Genomic DNA, 22,137 nt, shown 5'->3' with positions numbered 1-22,137 from the left:
GGACATGCTGGAGAGACTACATCTCTCGGCTGGCTTGGGAACGACTTGGGGTTCCCCCGGAGGAGCTGGGGGAGGTGTGTGTGGATTGGGAGGTCTGGGTGGCTTTGCTTGAGCTGCTGCCCCCGTGACTCGACTCCGGATAAAGCGGAAGAAAATGGATGGATGGATGTAATTGGAATGAGATCAATGAAAGGACATGAACAGTTAGAACAAATGCATTTCACAATAGTATTTCATATTATTGAGATAAAATGAACAAAGATCAAGTGATAAACTGTTAACAAAGCAGTCGGTTTTGAAATACTGAGACTAAAAAAAAAAATGTGAAAAAATGTGAAAGTATTTCAAAATCGGATTAAATATCAAACATGAAAATATGATTTATCACAATATGACCCCTTTAATCATGATCTTATTGAATCTAAAACCATCTCATTTTTAAATTTGCCCATTGAACATTAAAATCTGGACAAAAACATCATGAATCAATGATTTTTAGACTGTTTTAAACCTGTCAGAGCTCCTTTAATGAGCGTTAAAGCTGAAAAGTGTGTGAATGTCAGTAAATGAATGAACTCCCAAATTTAAGCTTTACCAGTGACAGTTATTAAAACAAGTTAAAAAGAAAAAGAAAATTGCTATGTATTTTACCTGCATGGAAACATTAAGGGGGCTGTTTTATTGCTCATAGTAAGAGAAGTTAATCCATGCACAGTTGATGCACTGATAGCATTAAAAACATAAAATAAACCTCTGGTCTGGTGCTGTTTTAAACAGTGAAAAAAGGTTTCCAAAGGCACAGACATAGAAACTGTCCTAATTTATAGACCAGATCACTGACATCAAAACAAAATGGAACGTTTCTATCGAAAAAAAAAAACAAAAAAACAACTAAAACACGACTTTGAAATTTTCATTTCACCGTATACATATTGTCATACGCCATAGTGGCTGAAAAATTACTGTAGTCTAAAATATGGGCAAACCGCATAGATTGACATCTCAACTCTGTGTGTGTGCTGGGTGCTGTGTCTGTAACCCCCAACCCCCCCCCCCCCCCCCCCCCCCACACACACACACACACAGTGTATTGTTGACACACAAATACAAGTTTCATGCTGAGCGAGAGAGCACTGCAGATGCAATATTTGTGCTGACAGCACTGGCAGAGAAGTATAAAGAAGGCCAGAAAAAGTTGCACTATGTGTTTGTGGATTTAGGGAAAGTTTTTGACAGGTTTCTAAGGGAAGAGTTGTGGTATTGTTTGAGGAAGTCTGGAGTGGCAGAGCTTGTGAGGGTGGGGTATGACATTTATAAGGACAATGTGACAACAGTGCAGTAGAAATGACAGATGCATTCAAGGTGGAGATGGGATTACATCAAGGATCAGCTCCGAGTCTTTCTTGTTTGCGGTAGTGATGAATAGGTTGATGGACGAGGTCAGACAGATCTATCGACTCTGATCTTTGCAGATGACATTGTGATCTGTAGTGAGCGTAGAGAGCAGGTCGAATCTAGCCTGGAGAGGTGTAGATATTCTTTGACGAGAAGGAGAAAGAAAGTCAGTCAGAGCAAGATGGAGTGCATGTGTTTCAAAGAGAGGGACTGTGAGACTGTGGAGAGATGTATGAATGAATGAATGAATGAATGAAAACTATTTATTTCGAACATTTGATACAACAACAATTACAAGATAGATCAGTAAAGACAACAACAAAAAAGTTCCTACTGTGTACCCAACATGTCCGAAAAGGGGTAGGGTGAAGCATCAGCTTATTTATCCCTACCCCTTCTTCCCCACAACCAGTAATACCCTTTGCCACATATACACATAGATTCCTACACACCTAAACCAATATCAATATATATATATATATATATATACGAGGGCTGTCAATAAAGTAACGGTCCTTTTTATTTTTTTCAAAAACTATATGGATTTCATTCATATGTTTTTACGTCAGACATGCTTGAACCCTCGTGCGCATGCGTGAGTTTTTCCACGCCTGTCGGTGACGTCATTCGCCTGTGAGCACTCCTTGTGGGAGGAGTCGTCCAGCCCCTCGTCGGAATTCCTTTGTCTGAGAAGTTGCTGAGAGACTGGCGTGTTGTTTGATCAAATTTTTTCTAAACCTGTGAGACACATCGAAGTGGACACGGTTTGAAAAATTAAGCTGGTTTTCAGTGAAAATTTTAACGGCTGATGAGAGATTTTGAGGTGATTCTGTCGCTTTAAGGACTTCCCACGGTGCGAGACGTCGCTCAGCGCTCTCAGCCGCCGTCGTCAGCCTGTTCAAGCTGAAAACCTTCACATTTCAGGCTCTATTGATCCAGGACGTCGTGAGAGAACAGAGAAGTTTCAGAAGAAGTCGGTTTCAGCATTTTATCCGGATATTCCACTGTTAAAGGAGATTTTTTTAATGAAAGACGTGCGGACGGGTCCGCGCGTCGGCTCGCAGCCGACGTGACGCTCCGCCACAGGAAAAACACCTCTGTTGAAAGCCTTAAGGACAAGTTGGAACATGTCCTGCTGTTAAACAATTTCTCATATACTCACTCCACTGAAAGCCATCAAAAGCCGCCTGGATTTTACAAATGGTTATCAACACGGAGGTGTTTTTCCTGTGCCGCCGCAGCGCGTCGGCTGCGTCCCGACGCGCGGACCCGTCCGCACGTCTTTCATTAAAAAAAATCTCCTTTAACAGTGGAATATCCGGATAAAATGCTGAAACCGACTTCTTCTGAAACTTCTCTGTTTTCTCACGACGTCCTGGATCAATAGAGCCTGAAATGTGGAGGTTTTCAGCTTGAAACAGGCTGACGACGGCGGCTGAGAGCGCTGCGCGACGTCTCGCGCCGTGGGAAGTCCTTAAAGCGACAGAATCACCTCAAAATCTCTCATCAGCCGTTAAGATTTTCACTGAAAACCAGCTTAATTTTTCGAACCGTGTCCACTTCGATGTGTCTCACAGGTTTAGAAAAAATTTTGATCAAACAACGCGCCAGTCTCTCAGCAACTTCTCAGACAAAGGAATTCCGACGAGGGGCTGGACGACTCCTCCCACAAGGAGTGCTCACAGGCGAATGACGTCACCGACAGGCGTGGAAAAACTCACGCATGCGCACGAGGGTTCAAGCATGTCTGACGTAAAAACATATGAATGAAATCCATATAGTTTTTGAAAAAATAAAAAGGACCGTTGCTTTATTGACAGACCTCGTATATATATATATATATATATATATATATATATATATATATATATATATATATATATATATATATATATATATACACATATATACACATATATCCATCAACATACGTACACATATATATATACATATATACACACATATACACACACATATACATATATATACATACACATATACATACATACACATATACACACATATATACACAAACATAAATATACACCTACACATACCTACTTACATACAAAATACTATATATTTACAAGCCGAAGCAAAAAACACCCTAACCCTCATTACCCTTCCTCCTCTCTATACCTAGAAAAAAACATATTTTTGTACCGCTGTTTGAACTGGTTCATGCTTGGACATTGCTTGAGCCCCACTCCCAATCTGTTCCACATCCTCACCCCACAGACAGAAATACAGAAACCTTTTAATGTTGTTCGTGCCCACTGATGCTTTAAATTAAATTTCCCCCTCAGACTGCAATCCCCTGATCTGTTAAAAAACATATTTTTAATATTTGCTGGAAGTAAATTGTTTATTGCTTTATACACAATTTGTACTGTTTGAAAATGAACCAAGTCTGTGAATTTTAAGAATTTGGATTGAAAAAATAGTGGATTTGTATGATCTCTACAGCCAGTATTATGAATAATTCTTATAGCTCTTTTCTGCATTACTGATAGTGATTGTGTTGTACCTTTATAAGTATTACCCCATACCTCTGCACAGTACTGTAAATATGGTAAAACCAGTAAGCAGTAAAGAATGCGGAGTGAGTTGTGGTCCAGAATATGTTTCGCTTTGTTTAGAACGGAAATGCTTCTTGACAGTTTACTTTGTATATGTTTTATATGAGTCTTCCAGTTTATCTTATCATCTATTATCACCCCCAGAAACTTATTTTCATGTACCCTTTCAATATCTACCCCCTCGACTTGTAACTGAACCTGTATGTCTGTATTACAATAGCCAAATAACATGTATTTTGTTTTACTTAAGTTTAATGATAATTTGTTTCTGTCAAACCATATTTTCAATTTTCCCATTTCTATACTGATCCTCCTCAGTAACTCCTGCAAATCCCCCCCTGAACAAAAAATGCTTGTGTCATCTGCAAATAATACTAATTTTAATATTTTGGAAACATTGACAATATCATTTATATAAATTAGAAACAGTTTTGGACCCAATACTTACCCCTGTGGGACGCCACAAGCATTGTCCAAGCATGATGATGTATATTCCCCCAACTTCACAAACTGTTTTCTGTTACTTAAGTAGCTTCTCACCCAGTGCAACACCAACCCCCTAATCCCATACTGTTAAAGTTTACTGATTAATATGTCATGATTGATTGTATCAAAAGCCTTTTTAAGGTCTATAAATATTTCAACTGAATGTAATTTGTGGTCTATGGCGTTTGTAATCTCCTCAACTGATTCTATTAATGCAAGTGATGTTGAACTATGTGCTCTGAATCCATATTGACTATCAGTAAGTAATTTATGTTTATTTATGAATTTGTCTAATCTATTATTGAATAACTTTTCTAATAATTTGGAAAATTGTGGAAGCAAAGAAACAGGTCTATAATTTGTGAAGTGGTGTCTATCCCCAGTCTTATACAGCGGCACAACCTTAGCTATTTTCATTTGATTGGGAAATTTACTGGTTTGAAATGATAAGTTACAGATGTATGTTAATGGTTCTACAATCCATTCAATGACCTGTTTTACCACCACCATATCAATTTCATTTAAATCGGTAGATGTTTTATATTTACAATTATTCACAATGTCTATAATTTCTTTTCCATCCACTGCTGTGAGGAACATTGAACAGGGATTTCTTTCTATGAGATTATTATCCCAATCCTCAGGTTGGGAATTGGGAATTTTTTCTGCCAAGCTTGGTCCAATATTTACAAAAAAATTATTAAAACCGTTGACTACCTCATCCTTATTTTCCTTCTTGACATTATTATCAATGAAATACTGAGGGTAACTCTGTTTTTTATTACCATTTTTGATAATGCTATTTAATATATCCCATATTCCTTTAATATTGTTTTTGTTATTATATAATATGTTACTATAATATTCCTTCCTACATACCCATATAATATTAGTTAATCTATTTTTGTATTTCTTATATCTATTTTCTGCCTCTTTAGTCTTTAGTTTTATGAATTCTCTATACAGTGTATTTTTCTTATTACATGCATTTCGTAACCCTTTCGTCATCCATGGTCGAGCTTGGATTTTTTGTTTTCTGTAGTCATGTTTAATTGGACAATTTTTGTCATATAATGATGTAAATATTTGTAAAAAAGTTTCATATGCACTATCAGCATCACTTTCACTGTATACCTTTTCCCAGTTTTGCTCCTGTAAATCCTTCTTTAGTGTGTTCATGTTTTCCTCTGTCCGCACTCGCCTGTATTTTATTTTCTCCTCTGGCTGATTCCGCCGATGGTTTCTATTATAAACGATGAAAACTGGTAGATGATCACTAATGTCATTGATTAATAATCCACTCACAGTGTTATTCTCAATATCATTGCTGAATATATTATCAATTAAGGTGGCACTATGGGATGTAATTCTGCTTGGCCTGGTGATTTTTGGATATAAACTCATACTGTACATTATATTGATAAATTCATCTGTTATTTTATGGTTATTTGGATTGAGCAGATCAATATTTAAGTCACCACAAATGAACACAGTTTTTTGATTAGTTATTATATATATTTCAATAGTTATACATTCTAATAAGTTATCGATCACAGTTGTCATATTGTCTACTATTTTATGATCCATGTTCTTATCCACATACACAGCCACTCCTCCTCCACTCTTATTCTTTCTGTTTACACAATTAAATTCATATCCATCCAGTTCAAAATCCATTCCTTTATCTTCATTGATCCATGTTTCTGATATAGCAATTATGTTAAATATTTTTTTAAATTGACTTAAATATTCTTTAATGTTGTTAAAGTTTGCATATAGACTTCTGCTGTTGAAATGGATTATTGATAATTTGTTATCCGTTTTAATGATCCGATTAAACTGTTCATCTGTATAATAGCAACAACTGTCATTGATATTTGAGAAGAAATTATTGTCCGGGTCTATATCGTGCTCCAAGTCCAGTACATTGTGGTCTGTGTATTTAAATGTTCTCAGTTCTAGTTTTCCATGATCAGCAATCCTTTGAGTTATATCCTTCTTGTCTCCAGATGTAGATGATGTAGTAGATGAATAGGTTCCTCTGGTCTGTGTCATGGTGTTGTGATGTGTTTGTGTCCTCATACCTTATTGGTCGTATTTGTCCAGATCCTCGATGTTCCTGATTACCATAACCTTCGCTTGTTCTGGTGTTCCATTTAATTTGATAAATGTTTTGCAGTTGGATGTCCATGTCTGTTGAATTTTTGTCTGCTTTTTTAAGAGACGAGCTTTCCTGGCGATGTCTGCGTTTCTTTTGGTCAGATGTTCACTGATGAATACGTTTGTTCCTTTGAGTTTCCGTCCCTGTTTTAACAATGCCATTTTATGTTTTCTGTTGACAAACCTCATTATAACTGCTCGCTTGTCTCCATCCTCTCTCCTGGGCAGGGGGTGGCACGCTTCAATGTTATTACAGACCATTTGAATACCTTTAGACTGCAGGAAGTCAGCCACCTGTTGTTCCACTGAGCTGGCCTCCTGCTCACTGGCCTCCCCTCCGCTGTCTTCTGACACCGCCCGTGCGTAGGATCGAGGTTTAATATGAATTCCTGTAATAATAACGTTGTTCATCCTTGTGTACTGTTCCAACTCCGCAACACGGTTCTCCAGGTGCACCAGACGCTGGTCTTTCTCGGCATTCTGGATCCGGAGAGCCTTCACTTCTTCCACCAGCTCCATAATGGATTTCTGCTGCATTTTAACAACAGAGATTTCCTCAGACAAAAAGTCCAGGGACTTTTTGATATCGTCTCCCTCCTCCGCCGTTAGTGCCTTCTTCGGACCCATGGTCAGATAACTCCGCGCTGGCACCTCGGGCCTCGGTTAAGCCGCGCCGGTGGAACTGCGCTGACGCCTCGGGCTTCAGGTGTAGCCGCACCGGTGGATGCGCGCTGACACCTCGGGCTTCAGGTGTAGCCGCGCCAGTGGAACTGCGCTGACGCCTCATGCTTCAGGTGGAGCCGCGCCGGTGGATGTGTGCTGACGCCTCGGGCCTCGGTAAAGCCGCGCCGGTGGAACTGTGCCGACACCTCGGGCCTCGGTAAAGCCGCGCCGGTGGAACTGCGCTGACGCCTCGGGCTTCAGGTGGAACCACGCCGGTGAAAAACAATCCTCAGTAGCTGTATTTAATTACAGCACCGCGTGAGAAGTTCAGAGTGGCGTCACAGCAACAAAAACAACATTATTTATTTCCGCAAACTGATCCCAGATAAGTGGTTGAAGATAATGATGATGATGAGCGTGGCGACATGACGAGTTGAAAAAAAGGGTCAGGTAAAGAAGAGAGTGCAGGCAGGATGGAGTGATTTGTGACAGAAGGATATCTGCATTTTACAAAAAGATAGTGAGGTCAGCTCTGTTACACAGCTTAGAGGTGGTGGTCATAGTAAAAAAAGACAGGTGTCAGCTGAAGATGTAGCGGTTTTCTTTGGGAGTGCCAAGGGTGGACAGGAATAGGAATGAGCATATCAGAGGGACAGCACAGGATGGATGGTTTGGAGTCGGAGAGTGAAGACTGAGATGGTCTGGACATGTGCATAGGAGGAACCCATATAAGATATATAACCACAAGGTAGAAGAGGGAGGCCAAAGAGGAGGTTTATGGATGTACTGCGGGAGCACATGCAGGTAGGTGGAGTGACAGAGGAAGATGCAGAAGATGGTGCGAGATGGAGATGGATGATCTGTGGTGGTGACCCCCTAACAGAAGCAGCCAAAAGTAGAAGAGGAAGGTGTCTGTGTTTTTCTGTGAAATGCAGCTTGGTCAGTGATTTCTTTTTCCTTTTTTTTAATTTTGACACACCAGCTACCATTCTTTTGCTGCTGCTGGTGTATAAATATGTATACTCATCTTCTGCATACACACATTCATTCATATTTCTAACTTAATTTTCGAGAAACTGTAAAAATTTAGCCCTTTTCTTCTGTTGCCATGGTGAATTGTTACATATTATACTGATGGGGACATTTCCCCTCCACTACTTGTGCATGCGCTTTCCTCTGGTTTAAATTTAATCAAGCCTGAGGTAACCAATTGTTATCACCTGTTTTGAAACTGAAAGGCCTGAGGCTATATCCAAAAACTCAAAATATACTCATTATAGTAGCCAAAAAGCAGTACATCACAATCCATAGGGTATCTGTAAACTTAGTAGGCATGAAGTAGTAGGTGAATGGTATTCGGATGTTCTATGACTTCCATAGTCTGGAAATGGACTACATTACGCTATTCCATGAGGCATCTGGAGCCTCCTAACTGAAGGACATCTTCAAACAATAATGCAGAGACAAATGAAAGTGGATGCAGTGTTATGTGTCGGACGCAGCTCGGAGAACCGACCAGCGTTTGAAGGACCCAGTATGAAATAAGCAGAGCACGGTTCAAAGGCTAACTGAATTTAATACATAACAGTGATAATATAATAACAAAAGGTGCGGTCTGGCGTGGTGCGCTCCCAGCAGCGCTAACGATCCGGAGCCAGAAGCTGTTTCGGACCCAAGGACCCCGCCGACACCCCCCAGGTGGCCGCAACAACCGAGTCTGTGAAAGAAGGAACCATTATGTGAGTCCACACTCTACACACAGAACACTTAAAGGTGTACAAACAGCAAACACTTCCTGGCTTGATTACTGATCAGCTTCCCAACCTGCAGGCATGGAACATCCAGTTCACAAAACTCCACTGCAGTGGAAGCTGATACATGACTAACAAACAGCTCAATACAATAAGGTGTGAGGGACACCACATTTACTGACTGTATAACTGTTAGTCACAAAATCTAACGTACCTCAGGAAGTGTGCTGACGAGCGTGAGACCTCACCTCCTCCTCTTTCACAGACTGTGCATCAAACCTGGACGTTCTCAGCATCCGCTGTTGATGAGATGGCTCCCGAGACGACGATCTCACCCGTCTGGTCACAAGGTCGAGTCTCTGGCAAATACACACTGTGCACTCCAGTCTTAAATGCCAACATGTTCCAATCCATCCAGATGCACCACAGCTGTGAGTCCTGACGAGTCGCAGGTGATCAGGGTGAGGTCCTGACAGCCTCAGCAACACAGCCACTCAGTCCCAAACGCAAGCCACCTGGGAGGAAACCAAAAGACAAACAAACCGGCAGCCAGGCCCCCCCAGCCATATAACATGCAGAGTCCAATGACCCATGGTATTGTACCCACCTACGGTGCATCTGCAAAGTGTACACAGCACTTCACTGTGTCCACATTTTGTATGTTATAGCCTTCTTCCAAAATGGATGGAATTCATTATTTTCCTCAAAATTCAACACACAGTACCCCATATGACAATGTGAAAAACGTTTTTTTGAGAATTTTGCAACTTTATTAAAACAAAATAAAAAAAAAAAGAAATCACATGTACATCAGTATTCACAGCCATGAAGCTCAAAATTGAGCTCAGGTGCATCCTGCCTCCACTGATCATAATTGGACATGATTTGGAAAGGCACGCACCTCTCTACATATAAGATCTCTCAGCTGACAGTGCATGTCAGAGCAAAAACCAAGCATGAAGTCAAAGGAATTGTCTGTAGACCAGGATTGTCTCAAGGCATAAAACTGGGGAAGGTCCAGAAACATTTCTACTGCTTTGAAAGTCTCAATGAGCACAGTGGCCTCCATCATCTGTAAATGTAAGAAGTTCAGATTCACCAGGACTCTTTCTAGAGCTGGCCGCCCGTCTAAACTGAGCAATCGGGGGACAAGGGTCTTAGTCAGGGAGGTGACTAAGAACCTGATGGTCACTCTGTCACAGCTCCAGCATTCCCCTGTGGAGAGAGGAGAACCTTCCAGAAGGACAACCATCTCTGCAGCAACCCACCAATCAGGCCTGTCTGGTAGAGTGGCCAGACAGGAGCCACTTAGTAAAAGGTACATGGCAGCCCACCTGGAGTTTGCCAAAAGGCACCCGAAGGACTCTGAGACCATGACAAGCAAAATTTTCTGGTCTGATGAGATAAAGATACAACTGTTTGATCTTGAATGCCAAGTGTCATGTTTGGAGGAAACCAGGCACCATCCCTACAGTTAAGCATGGTGGTGGCAGCATCATGCTGTGGGGATGTTTTTCAGTATTTTCAGTAAATTTGCAAAAATTTCAAAAAACTTTTTCATGTTGTCATTATGGGGTGTTGTGAGTAGAATTTTGAGGGAAAAAAATGAAATTATTCCATTTTGGAGTAAGGTTGTAACATAACAAAATGTGGAAAAAGTGAAGCGCTGTGAATACTTTCCGAATGCTCTGTACATCAGGAACCATTTTAGAAAAGTCTGCCATTGTAATATAGAAATACCTGCAGAATATGTGGCTATGCACATATGCATCGTCTGTAAACATCCAGGTCAGCAGCACAGAATGAGCAATGGTTGAGTAGTACGTTCTTAAAGGCATTCATACATACCAAGTTTTTGGTGTAGGGTGAGTTTGCCAGCTCAGTTATTCAACCCAGAACTCAGGTTTATACTTATAATTTCTTGAACCTGTTTTCAGAAACAGGGCCTTAAAAAATGGATATAGGCTTTTTTTTTTCCACAGGTTGGTCTACTGGCCATGACCGGCCCATACTTAGTACTACAAGTGCTGTCCATTGTAAAAGCAGACTGACATCTGGCTAGTGAATTTGGGGTTCATCATGGCTGTTTTGTGGTCCCTCATGACACTGCTGCTTGCATGAACTGGGTGCTGGATAAGGTTGACGGCTTCAGGGACCTGGGTTCCTTTGGGTGTGAGAAATGATTAACTGACCCAGTCTTTGGAGATAATGCTGTGATCTTCATAGGATCTATGGATGTCCTCGTTAAAGCTCTCAAGAATCTGAGTAAGGAGTCACAGTACCTAAACTTATGTGTATCCTGGATGAAGTCTAAGATCCAGGCTCTCAATGAAGGCTTGGACCCAACCATCAGTGGAGTCTGTATCTGGTGAAAATATCAAACCGGTTGAGAGGTTAACTTACCTCAGCAGTAACATTTATCTGGGACTTCAGCCTATGAGGTCAAGAGATATTTGGGAAGACCATGTGCATTCATGAGGTTACTGGACTTGGGTTATGGTAATGCCAACATCTTTGCTGGAAGATGAAGGTCCAAGTCTTCAGATTCTTGTAAGGGTGTGTGACCTGGAGTCGAATCACTGTGTGAGGATTATTGCTGGATATTTTTGGTGCCTGGACTTTAAGGGGGAGCTGCTGGACTGATTTAATGTCAAAGGTTCACACAAAGATTAGGCACAGATGAAGAAGTATCAGTTGCAACATGTTATGTGTTTTCAGAACATGACCCAGCAAGCCGGTGCTTCTTTGCTAAGAACCTCAAAGACTGAACCACACCAACAGGATGGCCATATATCACGTTACTATGGTAGATTCAGTAGATGGTTACTTTCAAGAGATAGGGATGGACCACAGGTCTGTCTGAGTGATCAATAGTTGGAACCTAAAGGAAGTCCGTGAGGTGGTTCCAAAACCTTACCTGACTTCGACAGACGCAAGAATCAATAGGAAATGGGACCACATCAGCTCAGTTCTTCAATGGCCACACTAGCTCTCTGCAAGACTGAAAATAAGATTTATAAACACTACAAATCACTAAATAGATTCAAGGCCAAATTGTTGCAGATCTGTTATGAACCTGCCAGACCTCTTGCATTTATGTTGTGGTGCTGGACCTGCTGGATTACTGTGCCTGGAGTATTTGCAACCAACATCTACTAGAATGTCTGTGTTCAGTCTCATTATTGAGCTTATTCATATTGGAAAAGATTTTAGAAGTATTTATTTTCCTGCCTTTAGTGCTCTTCCAGTTTTTTCCTGGTCTGATGTGGAAGAAAAGTAAAGCACAGTACAATGTGGTGTGATTCTGCTGCTCTCTTTATAAATTTCTCCTGGTGCAGTTTGAGCAGTGAAAATAATGCATCTTTATTACTGAAATAAAATTGCAGATTGGGAACAAGAGATGCTTGCCACCTCAGTGGTCAGGGGAGAATGTGTCACTCCAACATGGAAACAGGAACCTAAAGGACTTCTGGGAGAAGCATAACAAATTGTGATTTACTGTATTTTTTGTGTTATACTCTGGTTCTTGTAGTGATGAAAAAGTTGTGTTGATAAATGATTATGGTGTGAAAATGCAGAGGGGTGCCATTTGGCACCAGAAGTGGAAATTTATTGACGTCCATAATATTTTCTAGGTGTCAAGAAAGGTGCAGAGCTTTCATAGGCATACGGTGCCACTTATTGCTGAGGATATCTGAAACGTAAAAGTCCAGGCCACAACTGCACTCAACAAAAATATAAACGCAACACTTTTGGTTTTGCTCCCATTTTGTATGAGATGAACTCAAAGATCTAAAACTTTTTCCACATACACAATATCACCATTTCCCTCAAATATTGTTCACAAACCAGTCTAAATCTGTGATAGTGAGCACTTCTCTTTTGCTGAGATAATCCATCCCACCTCACAGGTGTGCCATATCAAGATGCTGATTAGACACCATGATTAGTGCACAGATGTGCCTTAGACTGTCCACAATAAAAGGCCACTCTGAAAGGTGCAGTTTTGTTTTATTGGGGGGATACCAGTCAGTATCTGGTGTGACCACCATTTGCCTCATGCAGTGCAACACATCTCCTTCGCATAGAGTTCTTCTGTGTTCGCTGCGTCAGTCACAGTCAGTCAGAGCTGCGTGTCGTCAGAGCGAGCTGCAAAAAGTTTGTACCTGAGTTTTCAGAGGTGGTGTTTGTAGTTGCCATCTGCCACACCTGTGTTTGCCAACCCGGACAGTGGGAATACCACCTCAACCGGCAACTTAGCCCCGCGACTGGACAGCAACAACGTCCGAGGCCCGCCCAACGTGGTGAATTCACTGAGGCCGCGCGCTGCGTCATTAAAGCCGCGCGTCACGAGTGCCGCTTCCCCGAGGCCTCGTGCAGCCACCGCGGATCCATTAGCGCGGAAACACCGAGGCCGCGCGGAGGGGAGCCCAGTGAACAGGAGGTCAGCTCTGTGGAAAAACAGGTTGCTGATTTCCTCCTATCTAAAAGTATAGAAATGGATTTAAATAACATTGAAGCGTGCCACCCGCTGCCCCGGAGAAATGACGGTGATAAACGAACCGTCATCATGAGATTCATCAACAGAAAACACAAAACAGCACTGTTAAACAAGGAAGAAAACTGAAAGGGACAAACGTATTCATCAATGAACATCTTACCAAACGGAATGCCGACATCGCCAGGAAAGCACGCTTCTTAAAGAAACAGGGAAAAATCCAGCACACATGGACTTCAAACTGTAAAATATTCATCAAACTGAACGGATCACCAGAACTGTTGTGAAAGTGTAGGAACACGGACCCACAACAGGGGCACAAATGAACGGACAATGGAGGAAGTCAAATAACAACACTTTACTGTTGTGAAGAAGCACAACCAACACGGCGAATAACAATTGTAGACAAGTAGTCAATTCACAAAAAATGTGTCACGTGGGCAGGCTCGAAGATAAGAGACGTCCGTCCAAAGCAGAACCGGAACCACACGATTTCCTCTGCCACTGAACCCCGGGAATACTGGAGCCGCCAAGTCCCGAACACCCAGGTGGCCACTGCCTCCGCTTGTCGGATCTGGTACTGCTGGCGAGGAACAAAAACAGTTAGATGTGGGTGCGTGTGCACCCAGCAACACGTATGGTGGGAAAACCACCTCCACCTCTCGTCGAAAAAAGAAACAGAATATCTGCTGTCCAACACACACAAGCAATAGATATTCCTGTCAGAAACACAGTCAGCTGAGAACGTTACCTCCTTGGTAGAGCGATATCTCGGCAAAGAAGTGGAGATGACGTCTTGCAGATATACCGCTGCGGATCAGATGATTGGTAACAGCTGTCGTAGGTGACAGCTGTCACCCCGGCTGCTCCTGTGAGATGGCAGCGCCCTCTGGTGCCTGGAGCCCGCACTCCAGGCAGGGTGCCCTCTGGTGGTGGTGGGCCAGCAGTACCTCCTCTTCAGCGGCCCACACAACAAGAACAAGCAAAAGTCATGGCAATAAGGAACATCGAGGAGCTGGACAAATATGAACAATAGGTATGAGGACTCAAACACATCACAGCACCATGATGCAGACTGGAGCAACCCACTCATCCACATCATCTACACCCGGAGACAAGAGAGACATAATGACTAAGGATAATGATCCGTTTATTTCTGCCCAGGAGCTCTGTCTAGATACATTTAATTATAATAACTCTGCTAACCACCCCTTCGAATCTGAAAATGATCCTGATACCTTTTTCAGTGAGAATATTGTGAGACAGTGCAAATATTTTACAGAACAATTCAAAAATTATAAAATCAATGATGAAAATTTTTCAATTATACATTTCAACAGCAGAAGTCTTTCTCGTAATCTGTCCACTATTAATGATTGTTTGAAAACATCCAAAAAACGTTTTTCAGTTATTGCAATTTCAGAAACATGGTTAAATGAGGATAATAAAGATCTGGTATATCTTGATGGTTATGAATTGTTCCTGGTTAATAGGCAGACGAGAAGGGGCGGAGGCATTGCATTGTTTGTAAGGTCAGATTATAACTGTAAACTCATTAACAACATGTCATTTACATCATCATGGAATGTGTTACCATAGAAATGACATCTATAAACTCCAAAAACATAGTTGCATTTACAGAGCTCCTGGGACAAATATTGACACCTTTGAAGACATTATCTTAGGAATGTACAACAAAATCAACAGAAATAAGCATTTATTTGTCTGTGGAGATTTCAATATAGATTTTTTAAACCCTCACAATCATCCACAAATTACCTCATTTATAAACACCTTGTACTGTTTAGGACTGTTTCCAACCATCATTCATCCTAGCAGAATAACTATGGATACAACAACTCTCATTGACAATATTTTAACTAATGTTATATCCGGTAATCTTAGTGGGGGACTACTGGTCAGTGATATCAGTGATCACTTGCCAGTTTTCTCAGTCTTTGCATTGGAGGGTTGTTGTATGTATCGAAGCAATATCAAATTCATGAGTAGAAAAGTAACACCTGAAACAATTGATAATTTAAGGGAGGATTTATCAAGTCAGAATTGGTCAGATGTTTTTGTTGATGATGTTGACAGGTCATATGATGCTTTCATCTCCATTTTTTCCAGTTTGTATAATAAACACTGTCCATTTGTTGACAAAATATATAGAAATCAATATAGCAACAAACCATGGATAACTAAGGGACTTCAGAGGGCATGTAAAAAGAAAAACGTACTATATAAACAATTCATAAAACTACGAACTAAGGAAGCTGAAAGTAAGTATAAAACATATAAGAATAAGTTAATCAATATCATGAGACTCAGTAAAAAAACATATTATAATGAGTTACTTGTCAAAAATAGAAATAACATCAAAAACACATGGAACATATTAAATGAAATAGTAAAAAAGAATAGAGTAACTAGAGATTATCCTTCATTTTTTCAGAGTAACAACTACATCACGATTGATAACGACGAGTCTATTGCTGAACACTTTAATGAATACTTCGTTAATGTGGGTAAAATTCTTGCCAGTAAGATTGACTCATCAACTAATAACTTCTGGGTAAATAATTCAACGTTTAACAAATCTGTTTCAATGTTCATTGGTGGTACTCATGAAAGGGAAATACTTGATCTGGTTCATGGTTCAAAAAGTAAGAAATCGACTGATTTTAATAATTTGGATATGGCTTTATTAAAAAAAGTTATTGATTGTATAGTAAAACCGTTCAATTATATTTGCAATATGTCACTAAGTACTGGTAAATTTCCTTCTCAAATGAAAATAGCCAAAGTAATTCCTCTGTTTAAAACTGGTGACAAACACACATTTTCTAATTATAGACCTATATCACTCCTGCCACAATTTTCCAAAATTTTGGAAAAAATATTTGCTAAAAGATTAAATGATTATTTACTGAAGCATAACATAATTTGTGAAGAACAATATGGATTCAGAAGGTCTCGAACTACATCACATGCTTTGATGGACTTTGTGGAAAGTATAGCAACTGCAATTGATAATAAACAATACACAATAGGTGTTTTTTTTTATTTACAGAAAGCGTTTGACACAATTAACCATGGAATACTATTAAGTAAACTGCAGAAATATGGAATCAGAGGTCTGGCATATGAATGGATAGCTAGTTATTTACAAGGCAGATTTCAGTATGTTCAATTCAATAATACAAATTCTGAACTCAGGGATGTCACATGTGGGGTGCCGCAGGGCTCAGTGCTGGGTCCTTTGTTGTTTATAATCTATATAAATGATATAAGTTGGGTGTCGAGTTCACTGAGATGTGTCCTTTTTGCGGATGATACAACTGTGTTCTGTAGCGGTGAAAATCTTGAACAGCTTCTGGACATAGTGGAGAAAGAACTGGAAAAATTTAAGGTTTGGTTTGACGCTAATAAGTTGTCACTCAACCTTGGGAAAACTAAATGTATTATATTTGGAAATAAACAGGCACCCAAATGTAAAAATTTAACTATAAACAATAAGGAAATTGAGTTAGTAACAGAGAATAAATTTTTAGGTGTTATAATTGATAATAAACTTAGCTGGAAACCACATATAAATTATGTGAAATCAAAATTGTCAAAAACTATAGCCATTTTGTATAAAGCCAAAGACCTACTGCCGCAAGAAGGTTTACTTACTTTATATCATTCTCTGATGGTACCATATATGACATATTGTGTTGAGTCATGGGGAAACACTTACAAATCAAATACCAATCCAATATTCCTTTTGCAAAAACGAGCCATACGAATCATCTGCAATAAACAATATCGTGAACCAACTCATTCTCTATTTGTGTCTTTAAATTTATTAAATTCATTGATTTGGTCGATTACATTACAATTCAAACTTTATTTCGAGCGAAAAACCAAGCCTTACCGAGACATGTCCAGAGTCTGTTCCGATTGAGGGAATCCAGATATAGTTTAAGAGGTTGTGCAATTTTATGAAACCACCAGTAAGAACAAATGTAAAGGGTTTTGTGTGTCTGTGGTTGGGGTGAGGAAATGGAACAAATGTTCAACAGAGGTTAGAATGAGTAGTACCTTAGTGAGATTTAAGAAACTACTCAAAAAGAACATTATGTCTAAGTATCATAAAGAAGCAAATATAATTTGATTTATATGGAATGTTCAATTTATAAGTGGGACTTATTGTATATTTGAATGTGTGGGTATGTATATGCGTATGTAGATATATAGATATGGGTAGGTGTATATGTATATGTATATAAGTGACTGTGTATATGTATGTATATATTTATGTTTGTAAAGTATATACGTATGTATATAGGTATATGTGGCACAGCCCAAGCAGAGGGTCACCCCCAAGAGCCTGGTCTGCTTGAGGTTTCTTCCCTATAGGGAGTTTTTCCTCACCACAGTTGCCTAGTGCTTGCTCTGGGGGTTGGTAAGGTTAGTCCTTACTGGTGTAAAGTGCCTTGATTCGACTTTCTTATGATCTGGTACTATATAAATATAATTATAAGTGAATAGTATATTGATGTGTATGTCTGTGTGTCGACATGTAGTAGTGAATTTATATTTATGTAAATATGACTGATTAGAATTGTTGGACTTGTACTAGCAGGGGTGGGCGCTAATAAGCTTTGCTTCAGCCCACACCCTTTCGGACTCACTAGTTTTGTCTGTGTTTGTTTGTGGAATTGTTCATTTTTTTCTATTTGAATATTTTGTGTGCCGAATTAAAAAAACTTTGTCACTTGTCACTTTGTCAGTTGATCAGGTTGTCAGTTGTGGCCTGTGGAATGTTGGTCCACTCCTCTTCAATGGCTGTGTGAAGTTGCTGGATATTGGCAGGAACTGGTACACGCTGTCATATACGCCGGTCCAGAGCATCCCAAACATGCTCAATGGGTGACATGTCCGGTGAGTATGCCGGCCATGTAAGAACTGGGACATTTTCAGCTTCCAAGAATTGTGTACAGATCCTTGCAACATGGGGCCGTGCATTATCCTGCTGCAACATGAGGTGATGTTCTTGGATGTATGGCACAACAAAGGGCCTCAGGATCTCGTCATGGTATCTCTGTGCATTCAAAATGCCATCAATAAAATGCACCTGTGTTCTTCGTCCATAACAGACGCCTGCCCATACCATAACCCCACCGCCACCATGGGCCACTCGATCCACAACATTGACATCAGAAAACCGCTCACCCACACGACGCCACACACGCTGTCTGCCATCTGCCCTGAACAGTGTGAACCGGGATTCATCCGTGAAGAGAACACCTCTCCAATGTGCCAAACGCCAGCAAATGTGAGCATTTGCCCACTCAAGTCGGTTACGACGACGAACTGGAGTCAGGTCGAGACCCCGATGAGGACGACGAGCATGCAGATGAGCTTCCCTGAGACGGTTTCTGACAGTTTATGCAGAAATTCTTTGGTTATGCAAACCGATTGTTTCAGCAGCTGTCTGAGTGGCTGGTCTCAGACGATCTTGGAGGTGAACATGCTGGATGTGGAGGTCCTGGGCTGGTGTGGTTACACGTGGTCTGCGGTTGTGAGGCTGGTTGGATGAAGTTGGATGAAGGAGAAGTGCTCACTATCACAGATTTAGACTGGTTTGTGAACAATATTTGAGGGAAATGGTGATATTGTGTATGTGGAAAAAGTTTTAGATCTTTGTGTTCATCTCATACAAAATGGGAGCAAAACCAAAAGTGTTGTGTTTATATTTTTGTTGAGTGTATAAGATGACAACCCCTTTTTTAAGATATGTTTTTAAAATAAAGAAAAAATGAAATATTAAGAACAGTACAGTAATAGGCCTTTGGACTGTCTTCCACTTGGTGGATTTGTCTTGATTGTTACAGGAAATCATATTATCAGACGCATGATGTGAATGAGGAGCAGGTGTGGTCGAAATTAGTGTAGCTTGAATTGACAGTGTCAGTTTCTTTCTTTTCCAAAGCCTAGATGTGGTCGGCCCCAAAGTCAGGGGTGTTTGTGTGTCACGGACAGGAGTGCTGAAAAGGGGAGAATAAGGAGAAGGATTCTAGCGGCCCAAAGAGGCCCCTAATACATATATGTATATAATAATGACAACATCCTATTCAAAATCCAAAATCCTATAATCCTATTAGCTCAACCAATAATTTGCATCACTTTTTACCAAAATTGGAGCAGCTTTAACTTTTGACCCCTGTACAAAATGACACTGACGTTTGTCACCATTCTTGCTGTTTTTATCCCGTAACTCCATAGAATTCAGTCACAGACAGTCCAAACTATACCTTTTTGGAATCTTTATGATCAGGCAAATAATGTGGAATATTTTTTCAATATGATTGGAGCATATTTTAATTTTGACCTCTGTGTAATTCTTCAACTGACCCCTACCTGACCACTGATTGAAAAGCCAAGTGGCCAATCGGTTGTGTCTAAGGAGTATTTCTGCAGAATTTGATGCTTTTATCACCATTTGCATGATTGTCTCACTTATCTGCTGCACTAAGCAGGTCGTTCCCAAGCAAACAGTACTCGGGGGAAGAGTTCAGACAACTTTTTGAACCTGTGTATGACCATCTGACTTCAGGTTTTGTGCCGTCTGCTACAGTGCGAATCCAAAGATTGAGTGGGAAGAAAAAACATTTAAAAGAGGCAAAATATACAAAGCACAGTGCCAAAGGAAGGACAGAATCAGGAAATAATGAATGCCCAGCACTGCAAGGTGAGAAAAGGAATGAGGAGTGAGAGAAAAACAAAGGTAAATGAATGAAGACGTGCAAGAAGACGGAGGAGGAGGAGGAGGAGGAGGAGGCGGAGCTCGGTGAGAAGATGTTGGTGGTGTAGAGATTTCTTCTCCATTACACTCTGAAAAGAGTAAAACAAGGGATGCAAGGCCGAGATAAGCGCAAGTTGATTAAAGAGGCAGAGCCAAAGAAAAGAGGGCCTGTATTTAGCATTCTCCTGGCAAAGCTGAGGCTTATTTTCATGCCCTAGTTTCTCAAAATGAGTGGGAGCCAGAGGGTAAAGGAAAAGGAGGTGCAGGCAGCACTCACATTACATGACTGAGAGGGAGCAAGAAACAAATGCAAAGTAGACTGAGGGAGAGCACTTCATCTTATTATCAAACCCTTAGCATCGTGTTTCCTCTGCCGCACTCCGCACTTCAAGGGACAAAGTGCAAAATCACATTGTTACACATAAATGTTGATAATTACATAAGAAAAGAAAAGAAAAACAGGACTTGCAAGCTGGAAAGCTTCATACTATCCTAAGAAGTAGGAAAATGGGGTGAGTTGTCCGTTGGCAATTTACCAACCAGGGGACAGTTGACCCTATTCAGTTGTCCCCTGGTTATGCCTATCCTGGCAACTAGCTGTGAATCCCACAAGCCAATGGGAATCATGATGATGTTACATGAAGGTCAGGAAACAGCCAAGTACCTCAGAAGGTAAGAGAAGCCAACTCAATGGTAGAAATATGATCCGAGCCATTAATCATACACCCTACCAGTCATCAGATACCCAGCTGGGATCATAAGTTGGCCACAGGAGGATGTAGACGCCACTGATGTCAAGTCTGGAGGTGAAGCATGGAGGTTTCTACCCAAAGTCCAGTACCCTGAGGCTCTATAAGCAATGCAAGGAGGGAGGGCAAGGATAAGTGAGTGTCAGAGCCACAATCCATGATGATACGAGGAGCATCCATGAATACATCAGAAAGATGTCCCCCGATATCAGCTTCTACAAAAATGCCTCAGACAGCTGAAGATAAACAGTGAAAAAGAACAGGAGGAGAAGATATTATGGAAGACCAAGCCCCTCCATGGGATGGACTATCGACAGATAGATGAAATGACTGACATCAAGAAGACCTACCAGTAGCTACAAAAGGACAGCCTATAGGACCGCATAGAGGCTCTGCTCATGGCAGCACAAGAACAAGTCCTAAGCACCAGATCCATAGAGGCAGGAGTCTACCACAGCCAACAGGACCTAAGTTACAGGCTGTGCAAATGTGCCCCAGAGACAGTCCAGCACATAGTAGCAGGATGCAAGCTGGGACAGCATACACTGAGAGGCACAACCAAGTGTCAGGAAGCACGTACAGGAACATCTGTGCCGCATACAGATTAGAAGTCCCCAAGTCCTGGTGTGAGATGCCACCAAAGGTGGTTGAGAACAACAGGGCTAAGGTCCCGTGGGACTTCAAATTCCAGACAGACAAGCAGCTGCTGGCCAACCAACCAGACATAGTGGTGGCTAACAAGGGGGAAAAACAGCACAGTTGTGATCGATGTGGCAATCCTAGCTGACAGCAACATCCGAAAGAAGGAGCACAAGAAAATCAAGAAGTACCAAAGGCTGAAGGAGCAATTGGAACAGATGTGGAAGGTAAAGTTCAAAGTGGTCCCAGTGGTACTAGGAACACTAGGGGCTGGAACCCTCAAATGGGAAGAGTAGCTCCAGCAGGTTCCAAGCACAACATTACAGGTCTCTGTCCAGAAAAGTACAGTCATAGGAACAGCTCCAAAGACATTCAGGTTGGCTGAACTGGAACCTTTTATTTGACCGTAGGTGATTCTGCAAGT

General features: G+C 40.9%; 1 long non-coding RNA gene across 1 annotated transcript; it reads right to left on the bottom strand.

The window, feature by feature from the left end:
- Nucleotides 1-422: 422 nt before the first annotated feature.
- LOC117504340 lies at nucleotides 423-22,117 on the bottom strand. Its single transcript, XR_004558772.1, has 3 exons — nucleotides 22,107-22,117; nucleotides 21,167-21,175; nucleotides 423-523 (listed from the first exon to the last, which is right to left on the bottom strand). It is a non-coding gene; the product is annotated as an uncharacterized LOC117504340 (long non-coding RNA).
- Nucleotides 22,118-22,137: the final 20 nt, after the last annotated feature.

Source organism: Thalassophryne amazonica, chromosome 22 (genome assembly GCF_902500255.1).
Source record: "Thalassophryne amazonica chromosome 22, fThaAma1.1, whole genome shotgun sequence".
Lineage (NCBI taxonomy): Eukaryota > Metazoa > Chordata > Actinopteri > Batrachoidiformes > Batrachoididae > Thalassophryne > Thalassophryne amazonica.
The sequence above is the reverse complement of the archived record's forward strand: the minus strand, read 5'-3'. Positions and strand labels throughout refer to the sequence as shown.